Below are 17,733 nucleotides of genomic sequence, written 5' to 3'. Positions count from 1 at the left end.
ACACTCAGTCACTCACTCAGTCACTCACTCAGACACTCACTCAGACACTCACTCAGTCACTCACTCACTCAGACACTTACTTAGACACTCACTCAGTCACTCACTCAGTCACTCACTCAGACACTCAGTCACTCACTCAGTCACTCACTCAGACACTTACTCAGACACTCAGACAGTCACTCACTCAGTCACTCACTCAGACACTCACTCAGACACTCAGTCACTCAGACACGTACTCAGACACTCAGTCACTCACTCAGTCACTCAGTCACTCACTCAGACACTCAGTCACTCAGACACGTACTCAGACACTCAGTCACTCACTCAGACAGTCACTCAGTCACTCACTCAGACAATCAGTCACTCAGACACACACTGACACACTGACACACACACACTGACACACACACTGACACACACTGACAAAGCAAAAAACAAAGATCCCCCGTATAGCCTTAACAGACTGTAGGGGCAAGTGCTGTTAGCGAGCACCTACACACACTGACACACACACTGACACACACACCATGATACACACACTGACTGGAGGAGGTGGAGCGTGGTCAACACATCTACGCCTGAAACATTTTAGTAAGAAGCGGAGAATACGGAACAACCCACCTGTTGTCCATTTCGATTTCCGTGTTGCCTCTAATCTTCAGTCTTGCTGTGTATCCACCGTCTGCTGGAGCTCACCTTCTATAGCGAGGATATCCATCATCTCCAGTTTGTGTGTCTTTAATAAATTGTCTCGGATATTTCTTGCTGCTCTCTATGTCCTTCATACATGCTGCTGCATTGACATTAAGGTTTCCGCATGGTCCATGAATCATATTTGCGGTCACTACTGCAAACAGATTTTGGGTCTTCCTCTGGATTTGGAAACTCGGCAGATATAACATCGATTTGGATTGGATGATTTTATTCTTTCAGCCAGATTAAAATATGAGCGTGGGGAAGTCATCTACATCATTAGACCACCTTTGGCGGTACCAAAATATAATAATAGGGGTTTTTCCCCTTTTTTCTGGCAACAAAACTGAAACCTTTTTACAAGGATTCATGTTACTGCATTAACCACAATACCTGCAGTCAAAATGCAAACAAAACACACGCACTATGATAATATGTGGCATTGTCCTTGAAACCGATTGGTCCACACCAAGGGACGGCTTTCTTGAGAGCCTCGACCCAATTGGTGCTCGAGCAGAGGACGCCAAAAGGTTTCAGTTTTGTGGCCAGAAAAAATGGGGAAACCCCTATGATGTGTAAGTCCTCGTTTCTGCCACTCAGTTGAGTACATCCAGCATCTTGTTTCTCCAAAAAACACGACTCTCAGTGAATGCTCTCGATGAATTTGACTTGCTTTCGTCTGAACACCCTGGCTGTGAAGTCGTATCGACGGCTGGGTGTCTGGCCGAATGAAAGTTATTACTTTTTTGTTTTATCTGAGGCCAAGTTGGATTACATGTAAAGGTAATAAATAAGTCGGGGACATCCCTACGCTCGAACGTATGACATGGCACCTTGAGCATATTCGTGCATGCGTCTAGGGCTTCCTGTGAACGTAGCAGACGCCTGGATGCTACAAGGGGGGGGGGGGGGGGGATGATGTAGTGCCATTGTTGGGCTGTATGCGTATTACCACGGGAGCTGACCTGTAATAGCGGACATGCGTCAACGGGGTGGTATACAGACCAGGTGGGACTAACAGGGCCCCCAGACCCCAAGACCGTGGGGGGGGGGCGGGGCTGGGGGATGTTCCTGGGCCCCCTAGAGAGTTCCAGAAGGCTTGGCCAGGGGCGGAGAGACCCTGGAACAGGGATAAAAGCCGGACCCCTGAACGGGTTTGGTGGTCCTCGTCCACCTGAAGCTCTGAAGAAGACTCTGAGCGCTACCCTGAAGACCCTGAAGACCCTGAAGCGAAGAGCCCAGTGACCCTGGCTAGGGTCGAGTTCAGACATAACCAGTGTAGGGTTAGCGCTCGAACCAGAGTAAGGGCACCGTAGTGTGGAGGGACTGCCTCCTGAGGTTATCGGCTGTGAGGGGTCATCACCCCTCTGTGCTGTGGTTCCCTTGTTGAATAAACGTGTTTCCTCTAGCGAACCGTCTCGCCTCGTCTTGGACCCACTGCACGTGTCACCTATGGTAATGAAACCTCTTGTCGCAAAAAATTAGCGGCGTGCGAAAGTGAAAGGTGTTAACGAAGTAATAATCAATTTTGATTTAAAGCTTTCGTGACTGCGAGGAATTAATGTTCTTGGTTCTTTCGGTAAAGTCACCACCACGTAGAAGGGAAACAATAAAATAATAAAAATATAAAACAATAAAATTCTCACGACGTTTCGACTGCAACACGAGCAATCGTCATCAGGTGTGAAAACCACAGCAAGAAATTTTGAAAAAATTGGCGGGTTTTTTTTAACGTTAGCACCACGGAGAGCGATTTGACAGTTTGTTCAGATGGACGAGTCCATCTAAGTTCGGAATAGAGGAGGGGGGAGACGAAAATAATGGATGGTGTCTGAAAGCCACCATAAGCGTGAACAATCAATTAAGACCTGAAATGGTTTATCAAATCTTTCCAATGATTGCTAAGCCAGAATCCATCTTCCCAGCTGAAATTGTCTCTGTATATGTGGATAGCCTCATGAACGAATCTCTCATGGTAGCCAGATGGCTTACAAACAACCTCTGTCTTGGAGAAGTCAATGTCATGTAAGCCTACTGAATTATAACAATAATCTGCCACGGCCGGGGTGTTGGTCCTACAGTGTTTCAGGTCTGCTTTGTGTTCACGAATGCGGTCCGAGACATGGCGTTTGGTTTCTCCAATGTAACTACTACCACAGAGGCAACTTAGTTTGTAGACACCAGGGTACTGTATGTCCGGAATCACATCTTTTACAGACGGAACCAGATCACGGAGTTTATGTAATGTGTTGAATCGGACCTGGATCTTGTGTTTATTCAAGATTTTGGAGATCTTTTTTGTGATCCCCGCAATGTAGGGCAAAGTGATGGTTTTGAAAGGCTCCTCAAGAGGGTCCTTCATGGTTGGAGTGATAGCTTTGCGGATTGTAGTCGGAGTAACCATTAGCCTTAAGAGCTTGGTGTACGTGCTTGAGTTCACTGGCTATGTGTTCCTGGTCGGATATGTATTGGGCTCTATGGTTTAGAGTCTTGATGAGGGAATTCTGGGATGGTGGTGGGAATCCGGTTTCAGCTAAGCATCCATATGGGTAGCTTTCCCGTAGACAGAGTGGCTCATTGAACCATCATTTTTTTTTACCAATTCCACTTTACAATAAAATTGTAGACACGGCACAATATATATTTCTGAATCTTTATTTTTACCAACATTAAAAAAAAAATATTCTCCGTTAAGGCAAAATTCTAAAATATTGGATTTTTTACAAAGCCTTGTGAATTCACCTTGTATCTGAACAAGTTAAATTTGTGCAAATATTTTTTTCCAAACGTAAAAATAAAAAAGACATTGCTTACAAATATCAGCTCTATGTTTTCAAGTCAATACAGTTTGGGTAGTGAATAAATTAGTCTAAATAAGCTACACATGACGAATTGTAGGCAATTATAGTTATAATCAAATACATTTTTAAACAATCACGTGGTCCCTGTAGTCGCCGTTAGAGACAAAATCTGCTTGAAAACAGTTTATCAACATATATGAATACATTGATTCGAATAAGCAGAGTTAATTTCCTATTTATGGCATGCCGGTTATGTGTCAGTTTTCCATATCAACATCACCTTATAAAAGAATAACATTTAAAATACGCACAGACAAGTATTCATTCGGAATTATTGACAGGCATATTAACAAAAATTACTGCAGTGAAATATACTGCATCAGGTTACATCGTATTAACAAGAAGCTATTTTTAAAATATGCACCGCCTGCTTAACAGTGTATGTACAACGTACTATTGTAGTGTCATTCAAAAGGAGTAGGCCATTGCATGCTGGCGTCCTGGTCAAAATGTAGCAAATTCTAAACATTAGCTACAAATAATAGATCACGGAGTTTAGATCGCAACACAAGCAATCGACATCAGGTGGGACAACCACAGCAGCAAGAAGACAAAACTGCTGGAGTAGGCGCCTACTTCAGCATCTTCTTCTTGCTGTGGTTGTCCCACCTGATGACGATTGCTTGTGTTGTGATCTAAACGCCGTGGTCTGTTATGTTTCTACCCACGTGATGACTTTACCGAAATAACTAGACAGTGTGGATTCCTGCAGTCACAAAAGCTTCGAATCAAGATTGCCTACAAACTACACAACCGAGATGACGCATCAATCATCGCCCCCTACTGACAGGCTCTTGTCCACATGCAAGCTGGTGCAGGGCCACCACCTTGTGTCACACAGGAGCAGCTGCTACTTTGGGATGCTCTTCGAGTGTCTCAGACGAGATACGACACAAAACTCCGAGTTGCCGAGGCGATTAAGCGAGCAAAGCGTAAAAGCAATTATCATGAGAACATCGTGAATGCTTGGGAGCTTATTGGCTCTCGCTCCTGGTGAGAGATTGACCCAACCCACAGGTCCACAAAGACTGGCCGCTCTTACTCTGCAGGTTGAACCTAAGAACTGAGTGTTCAACTTCACATTCTTGTCATTAAAGGCCTGTGACAAAGGTGCATCTATTGTAGCGACATCGTCTCTGGCTTACACATCTACCGGTTCTCCACTTCACTTTGTATTGTCTAGGAAGTCCACCCACACCCCCACTTCCACAAACTGCTGGGAGTTGTCTCGCTCTGCCTCACAGTCAGAATTCTCCTCCTGCTTCACGTTGCCTCCATCGATGTGAAGGTCCGATTTTGGAGTTGAATCTTCATCTTCACATTTCACCTTCACTTCTTCGCTATTCACCATCACTTCTTCACATTTCACCTTCACTTCTTCGCTCTTCACCATCACTTCTTCCCTCTTCACCATCACCTCTTCATATTTCACCCCGATACCTTTAAAAGTGTCCAAGCTGGGATTTTCTTCCGATTCTTGTTTCATGAGGGATGGGCTCATGGTGGCACTTTGACTTTCACAAGCTGATTTCAGACTCCACTCCTTGTGGATCTTCTGATGCTTTTGTGTTCTCTGGTGTACTTGAAGTTGTTGTTGCTGTGCAAATGCTATCCCGCACGGAGTGCACCTGAAGGGTTTCTCTCCCGTGTGTGTTCTCCGGTGTGTTACAAGAGGAGATGACTGTGCAAACGCCTTCCCACACACACTGCACTTGAAGGGTTTCTCTCCTGTGTGAGTTCTCTGGTGTATTTTAAGAGCAGATGACTGTGCAAACGCCTTCCCACACACACTGCACTTGAAGGGTTTCTCTCCCGTGTGTGTTCTCTGGTATACTTGAAGATGTGATGAAAGTGCAAACGCCTTCACGCACACACTGCACTTGAAGGGTTTCTCTCCCGTGTGTGTTCTCTGGTGTTCTACAAGAGTAGATTAATGTGGAAACGCCTTCCCACACACACTGCACTTGAAGGGTTTCTCTCCCGTGTGTGTTCTCTGGTGTATTACAAGAGTAGATGAACGTGCAAACACCTTCCCACACACAGTGCACTTGAAGGGTTTCTCTCCCGTGTGTGTTCTATGGTGTATTTTAAGAGCAAATGACCGTGCAAATGCCTTGTTACACACACTGCACTTGAAGGGTTTCTCTCCTGTGTGTGTTCTCTGGTGCTGTGTCAAATTTCCAGTCCGATCCGTGCTGTATGCACGCTGGTCGCAATGTTGACTTGTCGTACCGAGCTGCGCTGAGTGCATTTGCTCCATCAGACCAATTCTGCAGAGGAAGCGTCAGAGGAAGCATCAGCTGCAGACAGAAAAAAATAATATCCACATCATCTACACGTCAGTATCGAGGCACAGAGGAATGCATATATACAGTCACATGTGACTTACACGTCTATACTTATTCATATATTCATAAATTCATCACAGGGTTGTTATGGCACACAATGAGAGGGCAAATGTCATAAATATGCCTGGAAGTCCTCGTATCCTCAAAATGAATGTTCACCCAAAACTCTAAGCACACAATTTCGGCTGTCTGGCTACAAAAGGAATATTTATGAGAGCTAAATTCAGCTGACATAGCAAAGGGTGTTGAAAACAAAACTATTTGTGTTATGCAGAAATGCATAAATTAATGTTCAATCGCAACTTAGAGGTGTGAATCCAGGCTCAGATGTCCTTGAATGCTGGGGATGAACTGTTCCGACTTCAGCTGAATGTGTGTGCTGTGTTCACCTCCTGTTTCCATTCATATAAAGAGTTCCATAGGAAAACTAAAATAAACTATTGTTTTGATATAACCTCCGTGTTCAATAGAGTTGATAGACTTTACTGCAAATACAAACTTTGTCACTGTCACACACTGGCGGTGGCGTGTCTAGAATCATGCCTGGCCACCTTCATCTGCTTGGCATGAATGCTTCCTCACTACACCAAGTAATTAATTGAGGATCAACGAACATAGCCGAGGCTAACTGGAGTTTGCGTATCTCTCTCCGTGGTGAGATGTTAACTACCTCACCTGGTATACAGGAAGTTGTGGGTTCGATCCCGACCCTGACGCCTGCTGTATATTTGGAGTTTGCGCGTTTCTCCGTTTAGCGTCTTTGACCGATAGACATTGACACACGTATTCTTGTTTCTTTCGGTAAAGTTACGTAGATAGAAAATAACAATAACTGATAATACAATTACATTAAATAAAGACCATTTGTGTTGCGATCAAAACGACGTTTTTTTGCTTTATTTGGAATTATTCATTTATTTTATTGTTATTTTCATTTAATTTTCTATCTACGTGACTTTACCGAAAGAACCAAGAATATTAATTCCTGCAGTCACCAAAATTTTAAGTCAAAACATTCACACACACAGCCTCACCTTGTGTTGTTGTGGGCAGGTCGCTTCTGATAACAAGAGCGGTATAGCAGCTCAAGCGGGCTTGGCCTGGTGAAAGAAATAAAAACTGCGTGAATATTGACAATAAAACAAAGTTACAAAGTGGCGAGCCGGGTGAAGACAAATTAAACTTAAGCGAGATAATTAAAGTAAACGCAATCAGGCGAGGGCAAGAGGCAAGGCCCCATGTGGCTAGGCCCCGCGTTGTAAAGTTCCAACCTGGACATCGATTCCCATGCTCGCTGCTACTCAACTGACATCCCTACGAGAGAGAGAGAGGCTCTACCTTGGTAAACAACAACCACCACTACCACCACCACCATGAGAATTTCTCACCTCGGATTTCAGTGCAAGCGCGGATCGGCAGCCTCCTGTTACCTCGCGACGTCACGCGCGTAAATCAGGTAACATGACGTCACTTCCGGGTTAAGAGACACGCCCCTCCCATAAGGAGCGGCTCTGTAACAGAATAAATTATGTTAATGAGTTCGGGCCATATGTCCATGGGATGGGGCGTGGCTGCTGAACCCGTCGCAATGAACACTCGACGGTTTCAACGAATACATTATGTTAATGACCGCCAGTCACTGGGCGTACCTTTGGCCAAATAAGGATTGCCACTGGATTGATATCGGCAGTGACCCAAGCGGAGGTGACGTCACGCTCAAGAGCGCTGTGGACGGGGTTGGGGGTAGTGTGAATACCTTGGTGACATGACGTCACTAGCGAGGTACACCTCCCGCTAACACTTCATGGCGATGAGGTCATGCTGAGTGGTGACGTCACAGAGCGGGGATGGAGTTTAAGTTGATTTAGATTCATTTTCCATTGCCCCCTCCCTTGGGTGTGTGATCTCAGCAACCTGGACATTATTGTGTATACGTACACACTCACAGTGTGTACATACACACACAGTGTATGTACACACACACAGTGTGTGTACGTACACACTGTGTGTGTGTAGTGGTGGGCAAAGGCGGAGCATTGGCCAGTCATCTCAGTCAGTCGACCCATGGCATCTTCTCATCAATTTATTTTTTTAAATGTATTATTTTTATTTATTTGCATCTTTTTAATCTTTTATTGTTTATTTTTTTGTATTCTCTTTACGTGGCTCTACCGAAAGAACCAGGAATATGGTAGCGCATTCTCTATTTGTTGCAGAGGTTCAAAGTTCAAATCCGACAGGCACACCTGGCTACCCCTGTAACATTCACCACAATATGCGCTGTTCTGCTTCACGGCGGATGTAAAACAGAGTATTGTGTCACTCACAACGCACAGGTCATTGCATGCTGGTGTCACAGTCAAAATTGTGGTTAATTCCAGACATTATCCAGAAACTCTACAACGGAAATGTTTGGCTACGTAAGGTTTGAAAGAAGTGTTAGTCAAACAGAATGTGTATTTGCGTGCGCGTGTTTAAACGTATCTTTGTACGAGCAGTAGGGCAGCGGTTAGCGCTACGCTGCGCTACGAACCCGGAGACCCGGGTTCGTTTCCCGCTCACGGCCAACACCGCCAGTGACGATTATCTGAACCGGTCCTGGGCCTTCCCTAGGTCGTCTCAGCCTAAAAATGAGTACTTCGTGTGATGTGAGCATCGCCACTCGGGATACAAAGGCGGCCGGGCGCGGTGCTGGCTACCCACCCCCCACGTGTGCCGTGCCATCCTTCATAGGTGCTCGCTAACAGCACTTGCCCCTAGAGTCTGCTAATGCTCTACCGGGGATCTTTGTTCTTGTCGTTGTGTACGAGTGGGGAGCGGTAATTTAGTGGCTATCGCACTGCACTCCGAAACTCGGTGACCCAAATTGGATTCCTGCTCATGACACACAACAGTGGCAGATATTTAAACCAGTCCTGGGTTTTCCCTACATCGATGTAGTCTTGAATGACTTCCTAGTGTGCTGTGTAAATATCAGGGGAGACAAAGGCGGCCCGGTGCGGTGTTGGCCACCCTCCCCCTCGAGTGCCGTGCGTGCCGGCGTTTATAGGAGCTCACCAACAGCACTTGCCCCAGCAGTCTGTTGAAGGCTGTACGGGGGCTCTTTGTGTGTGTGTGTGAGTACCTGGTACAGTGTAAACATTGCCACTAGGGAGAAAAGGCGGTCGGGCGTGGTGCTGGCCACCCACCACCTCGTGTACCGTTCTGGCCTTCATAGGTGCTCGCTAACAGCACTTGCTCCTACTGTCTGTTAAGGCTATATGGGGGATCTTTGTCTTTGTGTGAGTGCAAAAAGATCAGGCAACATGACTGGCAGAGAAAATTGCTTGAGAATGTTTTAAAAGCATGGGTTTAGGAAAGAGAACAAAGCATGTCTCTATTATGTGCATTACCATTGAAGGGTGCATTGGGTTCAAAACAATCCGCATAGCCTCAAATCTGCATTAATGCCAATTTGTCTCCGTATCTGGTAAGATCATAGTATTACAGGTCCTCTCACGCGCTAACCCAGACTGATGTGAGTGCACGATCTCTGTATTAGTTTTTTTATTGTCCTTAACTCAAATCAAACAATATGCAGTTCAGGTCAAATAAGACATTCCTTTTTAACGCTTTCCAACCAAGGTTGAGATGTTCATGCATTAGCTCTGTTCGTTCATATCTGCCCATCTGTCTGTTGCATGGCATTTCGATAACCCTCTTAAAGATGTATGGACTTATGCTGTACATAAAGATGTGGAGCTGAGTGGACTTGCCGATGACCGGTACCAGTGGTGTTAAGATAGGCCTCTGTGGAGGAGGCTCGTGAAGCACGCTGCTGGGCAGTTGGAGGCAGTCGCCCTCCAGTAACAACGGAGGGCGGATGAGCGACGCTCACGACGAGCGGAGCGTCTACCACACCAAGTCGGTGCAGAGGTGCCTGTCAGTCATCTTATTGAGCACATGGCAACTTGGGTCTGTCCTGTGAGCTGGCAGAGAGCCTTCGACATATCACGTGGCCTCAACACGTAAGACAAAACTATAATTCGTGTTGTAGAGAATGTACCTCCTCCTATACGTGTAACTTTCAAGTGGTATGCCTTGTAATTGATGAATGATCCGAGCGTGCTCCCTATTTCAAAGACAATGCGTTGCTCCAGATGCTTCGTGGAACACAAAAACACCGTTTGACCTGTATCACAAGAACAACGGGTCTCACCTGAGTTCTCTGTACAGGTTACTTTCAAACACACGCACACTTTGTCCTAACATCACTTATTCAATGTTTGACCCTTACAGATCAAATGTTACAAGTATGCACAAAATCAAATAAGTATTCATTCTAAATTATTGACAGGCATATTAACAAAATTTGATTACTGCAGTTAAATATACTGCATCACGTTACATCGTATTAACAAGAAGCTTTTAAAAAAAAGTTGCACAGTCTGCTTCAGTGTATGTAAACCATTATTGTGTCATTCAAAACGAGTAGGCCATTGCATGCTGGCATCTGAGTGAAAATGTAGCAAATTCTAAACATTACCTACAAACTACACAACTGAGATAACGCATCAATCATCGCCCCCTACTGACAGGCTCTTGTCCACATGCAAGCTGGTGCAGGGCCACCACCTTGTGCCACACAGGGGCAGCTGCTACTTGGGGTTGCTCTTCGAGTGTTTCAGACGAGACACTAAACTCCGAGTTGCTGAGGCGGTTAAGCAAGTACCGTGTAAATGCAATTATTATAACATAGTGAATGCTTGGGGGCTTATTGTCTCTCGCTCCTGGTTAAAGATCTACCCAACCCACAGGTCCACAAAGACTGGCCGCCCTTATTCTGCAGGTTGAACCTAGCAACTGAGTGTCCAACTTCACGTTCTTGTCATTAAAGGCCTGTGACAAAGGTGCATCCATTGTAGCGACATCATCTCAAGCTTACACATCTACCGGGTCTCCACTTGACTTTGTATTGTCTCGGAGGAAGTCCACCCACACCTCCACTTCCACAAACTGCTGGGAGTTGCTTCGCTCTGCCTCACAGTCAGAATTCACCTCCTGCTTCACGTTGCCTCCATCGATGTGAAGGTCCCATTTTGGAGTTGAATATTCATCTTCACATTTCACCTTCACTTCTTCCCTCTTCACCATCACTTCTTCACATTTCACCTTCACTTCTTCACATTTCACCTTCACTTCTTCACATTTCACCATCACCTCTTCATATTTCACCTTCACTTCTTCACTCTTCACCGTCACTTCTTCCCTCTTCATCTTCACATCTTCCCTCTTCACCATCACTTCTTCATATTTCACCTCGATACCTTTAAAAGTGTCCAAGCTGGGATTTTCTTCCGGTTCGTGTTTCATGAGGGATGGGCTCATTGCGGCACATTGACTTTCACAAGCTGATTTCAGACTCCGCTCCTTGTGGATCTTCTGATGCTTCTGTGTTCTCTGGTGTACTTTAAGTTGTTGTTGCTGTGCAAACGCCTTCCCGCACGGAGTGCACCTGAAGGGTTTCTCTCCTGTGTGTGTTCTCTGGTGTACTTGAAGATTTGATGAATCTGCAAACGCCTTCCCACACACACTGCACTTGAAGGGTTTCTCTCCCGTGTGTGTTCTCTGGTGTACTTCAAGATTTGATGAACGTGCAAACGCCTTCCCGCACAGAGTGCACGTGAAAGGTTTCTCTCCCGTGTGTGTTCTCTGGTGTTTTTTAAGAGCAGATGACCGTGAAAATGCCTTCCCACAAACACTGCACTTGAAGGGTTTCTCTCCCGTGTGTGTTCTCTGGTGTTTTTTAAGAGCAGATGAATCAGAAAATGTCTTCCCACACACACTGCACAAGAAGGGTTTCTCTCCCGTGTGTGTTCTCTGGTGTTTTTTAAGAGCAGATGACCGTGAAAATGTCTTCCCACAAACACTGCACTTGAAGGGTTTCTCTCCCGTGTGTGTTCTCTGGTGTTTTACAAGATCAGATGACTGTGCAAATGCCTTCACGCACACACTGCACTTGAAGGGTTTCTCTCCTGTGTGTGTTCTCTGGTGTTTTTTAAGAGTAGATAAATCTGAAAATGCCTTCCCACACACACTGCACTTGAAGGGTTTCTCTCCCGTGTGTGTTCTCTGGTGTTTTACAAGATCAGATGACTGTGCAAATGCCTTCACGCACACACTGCACTTGAAGGGTTTCTCTCCCGTGTGTGTTCTCTGGTGTGTTACAAGATTACATGACTGTGTAAACGCCATCCCGCACATCGTGCACCTGAAGGGTTTCTCTCCTGTGTGTGTTCTCTGGTGGTTCTGAAAAACTGATGGCAATGCAAATGCCTTGTTACACACAGTACATTTGAAGGGTTTCTCTCCTGTATGAGTTCTCTGGTGCCGTGTCAAATTTCCAGTCCGGTCTGTGCTGTATGCACACTGGTCGCATTGTTGACTTGTTGTACCGAGCTGCGCTGACTGCCTTTGCTCCATCAGACCAAATCTGCAGAGGAAGCGTCAGCTGCAGACAGAAAAAAAGAATATCCACACCATCTACACGTCAGGCACAGAGGAATGCACACGTGACTTACACGTTTATACTTATTAATATATTCATGATGTAGTGAAAAAGTTTCCCAAATTCATCAGATTTGATGAACGTGCAAACGCCTTCCCACACAGAGTGCACCTGAAGGGTTTCTCTCCACGGGCTGTTATGGGACACAGTGAGAGGGAAAATGTCATGAATATGCCTGGAAGCCTTCATATCTTCAAGACGAATGTTAACCCAAAACTCTAAGCACACAATTTCGGCTGTCTGACTACAAAATGAATATTTATAAAAGCTAAATTCAGCTGACATAGCAAATGGTGTTGAAAACAATACTATTTGTGTTATGCAGAAATGCATAAATTAACGTTCAATCGCAACTTAGAGGTGTGAATCCAGGCTCAGATGTCCTTGAATGCTGGGGATGAACAGTTCCGACTTCAGCTGAATGTGTGTGCTGTGTTCACCTCCTGTTTCCATTCTTATAAAGAGTTCCAGAGGAAAACAAAAATAAACTATTGTTTTGATATAACCTCCGTGTTCAACAGAGTTAATAGACTTTACTGCAAACACAAACTTGACACTGTCACACACTGCCATGGGTAAACAGGTGGCGGTGTGACCAGAACCATGCCTGGCCACCTTCATCTGCTCAGCATTAATTCTTCCTCACTCCACCAAGTAATGAATCGAGGATCAATCAACATAGCCGAGGCTATCCGTGTCTCTGTCTCTCTCTCCCCGTGGTGAAGGTGTTCCCCTCCACACATTCAGAGTCAACAGCGGCACGCGCTTAGCGTCTTTGACCGATAGACATTGACGCACGTATTGTTGGTTCTTTCAGTAAAGTCACGTAGATAGAAAATAAAGATAACAGATCAAATTTAATAAATAAAGACCACTTGTGTTGCGATCAAAACGTCGTGGGTTTATTGCTTTATTTAAAAAAAAATATTTTTCATTTATTTGTATTATTTTATTTTCTATCTACGTGGCTTTACCGAATAAACCATGAATATTAATTAGCGAGTTACACCTCCCGCTGGCACTTCATGCAGTCACGAAAGTTTTAAGTCAAAACATTCACACACGTTGACAAAGCCTCACCTTGTGTTGTTGTGGGCAGGTCGCTTCTGATAACAAGAGCGGTATAGCAGCTCAAGCGGGATTGGCCTGCTAACAAAAGAACGAAAATAAAAACTGCGTGAATATTTACAATAAAACAAAGTTACAAAGTGGCGAGCCGGGTGAATACAAATTAAACTTAAGCGAGATAATTAAAGTGAATGCAATCAGGCGAGGGCAGGAGGCAAGGCCCCGCGTGGCTAGGCCCCGCGTTGTAAAGTTCCAACCTGGACATCGATTCCCATGCTCGCTGCTACTCAACTGACATCCCTGAGAGAGAGAGCGAAGCTCTACCTTGGTAAACAACAACAACCACCACAACAACCACCACCACAACAACCACAATCGCAATGAGAATTTCTCACCTCAGATTTCAGTGCAGGAAGCGATAGCTTCCTGTTACCTCGTGACGTCACGCGGTAGCAGGTGACGTGACGTCACTTCCGGGTCACGAGACGCGCTCCTCCCATGAGCTGCTCCGTAAATAAATAAATTATAGGGTAAATAAATTATGTTAATGTGCCTCCCGTTATGTCGTGGGTGCTGAACCCGTCGCAATAAACTCGCGACGGCTTTAACGGATACATTATGTTAATGAGCCGCCAGTCACTGGGCGTAGCTTTGCCCAAATAAGGATTGGCACTGGACCGATATCGGCAGTGACCCAAGCGGAGGTGACGTCACGTTCAAGAGCGCGATGGACGGATGAATACCTTGGTGACATGACGTCACTAGCGAGGTACACCTCCCCCTGGCCTTTCACGCCGATGAAGTAATGCTGAGTGGTGACGTCACACAGCGGGATTGGAGTTTAAGTTGATTTAGATTCATTTTACATTGCTACCTCCCTTGGGTGCGTGGGCTCAGCTACAACAACGTGGACATTATTGTGTATACACTGTGTGTGTGTACACTGTGTGTGTGTGTACACTGTGTATATACACTGTGTGTGTGTGTACACTGTGTGTACGTATATACACTGTGGACATACACTGTGTATACACTGTGTGTGTGTACACTGTGTGTGTGCACACTGTGTGTGTACACTGTGTGTGTGTGTACACTGTGTACACTGTGTGTGTGTACACTGTGTGTACACTGTGTGTATGTATCTCCTGTACGTGTAACTTTCAAGTGGTATGCCTTGTAACTGATGAATGATCCGAGCGTGCTCCCTATTTCAAAGACAATGAGTTGCTCCAGAGGCAGACGCTTCGTGAAACACAAAAGTACCCTTTGACCTGTATCACAAGAACAACGGGTCTCACCTGAGTTCTCTGTACAGGTTACTTCCAAACACACACACACTTTGTCCTAACATCACTTATTCAATGTTTGACCCTTATAAATAAAATGCTGCATGTACACACAAAATCAGACAAGTGTTTAATCGAAATAATTGACAGGCATTTTAACAAAATTTAATTACTGCAGTGAAATATACTGCATCAGATAACATCTGATTAAGAAGCTCTTTAAAAAAATATGCAGCATCTGCTTAACAGTGGATGTAAAACATACTATTGTAGTGTCATTCAAAACGAGTAGGCCATTGCACGCTGGCGAATTCTAAACATTACCGACAAATTACAGAGGGGTCAAATACTTATTTCCCTCATTAAAATGCAAATCAATTTATAACATTTTTAACATGCGTTTTTCCGGATTTTTTTGTTGTCATTCTGTCTCTCACTGTTCAAATAAACCTACCATTAAAATCCTAGACTGATCATTTCTTTGTCTGCGGGAAAACGTACAAAATCAGCAGGGGATCAAATACTTTTTTCCCTCACTGTACATACATACATTCCCTCACTGTACACACAGTGTGCAGGTTGACTGAATGAGGCAGTGTCCAGGTCTGGCTCAGGTGTCACTCTGCCACTTGACGGTTAGCCGTGACGGAGAATCAAACTCGGGCGGTGGAGTTCATCGCGCACCGCGCTCACCGCGGCAACAACCGCTCCACCCCACGCGTTATTGAAAGACGAAATTTTCACCGAAAACTTTCGCGGCTGCAGGAATTAAAATATTCCTCATTTGCCGTCTACGTCTACGTGACTTTACCGAAAGAACCGAGAATATCGATGTGAAACACAACACACGATTCGCAATAGCTAAACGGTTTGCGCCTCGGTACATGCTAATTTGTGTCCCATTGTCTCTGAAACCCAGTCCCTCCATCTCTGGCTATTTAAGGGCTCGGTACAGAGCTGCTTCACCTCTTAACTGTGTGCGTGTCTCCCCCCATAGGTCTCTCTATGGTATGTATTCTATCACTCGTAAATTTCACACTCAACTTACAGTTTAACAATCTTTGAAATAGCGTATTCAACTAGACCATGCGTTGTGTTTTAACTGACCGTCTGTGTTGCTTTACAAAGTTTCCAAATTTTGCTAAACCCTGTTTGATTTAGTGTGATGCTCCGTCTCTCTATATCCCCTGGTATATCTGTGTTAATTCCTTCTCCTTAAGGGCTGTATATATCTGCGGTTACGTGTGTCCTCTACCTAATGATGATTGCTTGTGTTGCAATCGAAAAGTCGTATATTATGTAATTATATTTTTTCTTATTTCTACGTAACTTTACCGAAAAAAACAAAGATTAATTCAGTGGATGTTTGTTCGATGCGACGGCGGTGTTGGCGCGTAGGGGGCTGCGTATTTGTGGAACGTCGTCGGTTCAGACTCAGAGTTTGCTGCCAGCGGTGGAGACCGCTGTGGCTCGCAGCTGTGGGCTTGTCGGAGCAAACCCGAAACTTGGGGGGGCTTGCCCCACTTCCTCCTCCCTCGGTGGCCGTACCAGACGAGAGCCGCTGACTTCTTTGCCAATGGAACCCATTTCAAAGCGTCTCTTCTTCTTCTGCTGCTGCTCACCCAAGCATTGCCGCCACCCTTCCCAGATCGGCAGCTGCGAGCTCGTCGTGAAGATCCCTCATTGCTGCGACGCGAAAGACGACCACGATTACAAACAGCGTCTTACGACGACAATGCAACTGAAGATGTGGACAGCGGCGACTGGACGCATTGGCAGCTCAGGCTGCGGTACGGGAGAGTTTGATGTGTGCACGACCGTAGTCTCGCGTTATATATTAATACACACGCCTACTCGGGATGTGTGTTTTAAGAGAGAAGGGCCTTTGTGGTGCTCGGTTTTTTTGTTATCGCCTCTGACGGATTATGGCCTAAGTCGACCTTCGACTTTCATTTGAATGTTCAACCTCTTGACCCCGAGGAAGGCTATACACAGTTAATACCGCTCAGCTTATACAACAATAGCCTCGCTTTTACAGTTGTGTTTGATCAACCTCTTGACCCCGAGTAAGACTATACGCAGTTAATACCGCTCAGCTTGTATAACAACACCTCGATTTTACAGTTGTATTTGATCAACCTCTTGACCCCGAGTAAGACTATACACAGTTAATCTTGCTCAGCTTAAACAACAACACCTCGCTTTTACAGTTGCATTTGATCAACCTCTTGACCCCGAGTAAGACTATACACAGTTAATCCCGCTCAGCTTAAACAACAATAGCCTCGCTTTTACAGTTGCATTTGATCAACCTCTTGACCCCGAGTAAGACTATACGCAGTTAATACGGCTCAGCTTATACAACAACACCTCGCTTTTACAGTTGTGTTTGATCAACCTCTTGACCCCGAGTAAGACTATACGCAGTTAATACCGCTCAGCTATACAACAACACCTCGCTTTTACATTTGTATTTGATCAACCTCTTGGCCCCGAGTAAGACAATACGAAGTTAATCCTGCTCAGCTTATACAACAATACCTCGCTTTTACAGTTGTATTTGATCAACCTCTGCGCACCTTATTCGTACGTAAATGGAATTGTAAATCCACATGAGGCAGGTAGGACTTGTGACAGCCTTTATTATGAACGAGCTTTACTACCCGGCTTCGCCGGGACTTGGATTATCGTCTTGGATTAATTTAATATTCCCTTTTATTTCAGTGGAAAACCCTGAAAAAACATTGATGCCTGCAAGAAGGAAAAACATCCGAAACAAATCAATTATGTCTTTCACTCAAGGAAATTGAACCTTAACCAGGCAACTCGGAAGGGGAATGACGTGGCGAGCTGAAAATTGTCGCGTTCCCTTAGAAATTCCAGACGGCGTAAGCTGTGCAAATTTCATGACGATTTAAAGCTTTCGTGAC

The sequence above is a fragment of the Petromyzon marinus genome, unplaced genomic scaffold (assembly GCF_048934315.1).
Source record: "Petromyzon marinus isolate PM22_M1 ecotype Great Lakes invasive population unplaced genomic scaffold, UKy_Petmar_22M1.pri1.0 PM_G_Scaffold_2, whole genome shotgun sequence".
Taxonomy (NCBI): Eukaryota; Metazoa; Chordata; class Hyperoartia; order Petromyzontiformes; family Petromyzontidae; genus Petromyzon; species Petromyzon marinus.
The sequence above is the reverse complement of the archived record's forward strand: the minus strand, read 5'-3'. Positions refer to the sequence as shown.